Below are 1813 nucleotides of genomic sequence, written 5' to 3' on the forward strand. Positions count from 1 at the left end.
GGTCTTTCTTGTATAAGAAAATAAGAAAGAAGTAAAAGATCAAAATAGATGTCAGAAGAGACTCTAAAAGATGCTGTCCATTATAGAGATTCTAAAGAAAATAGAAGAAAGGAGGAGGTAAAAGAGCTGAACAGAAAATGTCAGAGAGCAGCTTGAGAAGACAAGGTTAAATATTATAATGAAATGGGCAATGGCCTGGATTTACAAAGCCAAAAGGGCAGAACATGCTCAGCATTTCTCAAGTTGAGGGAAATAAAGAAAAGAATCAAGCCTCAATTTGAAATATTGAAGGATTCTATGGGTAAAATATTGAAGGATTCTATGGGTAAAATATTGAATGATGCAGAAAGCACCAAAAGAAGATGGAAGGACTACACAATCACTGTACCAAAAAAGAAGTGGTCAGTTATCAACCATTTCATGATGTAGCATATGATCAACAGCCAAGGATACTGAATGAAGAAGTGCATGGTGTGATCAAGACACTGGCAAAACACAAGTCTCCAGGAATTGAGGGAATACAAATTGAAATCTATCAACAAACTGATGCAGAACTGGAGGCACTCACTCATCTATCCCAACAAATTTCAAAGACAACTACCTGGCCAACTGGCTGGAAGAAATCCATGTTTGTGTCCATTCCAAAGAGAGGTGATGCAAAAGAATGCAGAAATCATTGGATAATATCATTGGATAATTTCATTGGATAATTGCTTTACATTAATTGTGCAGCAAGTAAAATGTTGATGAAGATAATATAAAAATGGCTGCAACCATACATTGACAGAGAACTACCAAGAGTTCAAGACTGATTCAGAATAAGACAGGGAATAAGGGATATTATTGCTGATGTCAAATGGATCTTGGATGAAAGAAGAGAATACCAGAAAGATATTTACCTGTGCTTTACGAACTAGGCAAAGGTTTTCAATCTCAAGCTATGAAAAACATTGCTGAGATTAAGTATTCCATAGCGCTTAATTGTGTTCATGTTGTTGTTGTTGTTGTTGTTAGGTGTCATTAAGTTGGTACTGACCCATAGCGACCTTATGCACACCAGAACGAAACACTGCCCGATCCTGGGCCAACCTCACTGCTGTTTCCATGCTGAAGTCCATCGATGCTGCCACTTGACCAATCCATCACGCTGGCGGTCTTCCTCTTTTTCTCTGACCCTCCACCTTACTAAACAAGATATCCTACTCTAGTGACTGGTGTCTCCTGACAATATGTCTGAAGTATGAGAAACGAAGTTTAGCCATCTTGGCCTCCAAGGAGCACTCTGGCTACACTTCTTCCAAAATAGATCTGTTGTTTCTTTTGGCAGCCGATGGCATTTTCAATATTCTCCTCAAACACCATAACTCAAAAGCATTAATTTTTCTACAGTCTTTCTTATTCACTGTCCAGCTTTCATATGCATATGAGGTTATTGAAAAGACAATGGCTAGGGTCAGGTCCACCTTAGTCCTCAAGGTGACATCTTTGCTCTTCAACACTTTAAAAAGGTATTGTGCAGCAGATTTGCCTATTGCAATACGTCGTTTGATTTCTTGACTGCTGCTTCCGTGAGTATTGATAATTGATACACGAAGAATGAAGTCCTTGACAACTTCAATCCTTTCTCCATTGATAAGAATGTTGTTTATTGATCCAGTGGTGAGGATTTTGTTTTGTTGACATTGAGATGTAATCCATACTGAAGGCTGTGCTCTTTTATCTTCATCAGTAAATGTTTTAAGTCCTTTTCACTTTCAGCAAGCAAGGTTGTATCATCTGCATATCACAGGTTGTTAATGAATCTTCCTCCAAT

This window comes from Chrysochloris asiatica, unplaced genomic scaffold, assembly GCF_000296735.1.
Source record: "Chrysochloris asiatica unplaced genomic scaffold, ChrAsi1.0 scaffold00066, whole genome shotgun sequence".
Classification (NCBI taxonomy): Eukaryota; Metazoa; Chordata; class Mammalia; order Afrosoricida; family Chrysochloridae; genus Chrysochloris; species Chrysochloris asiatica.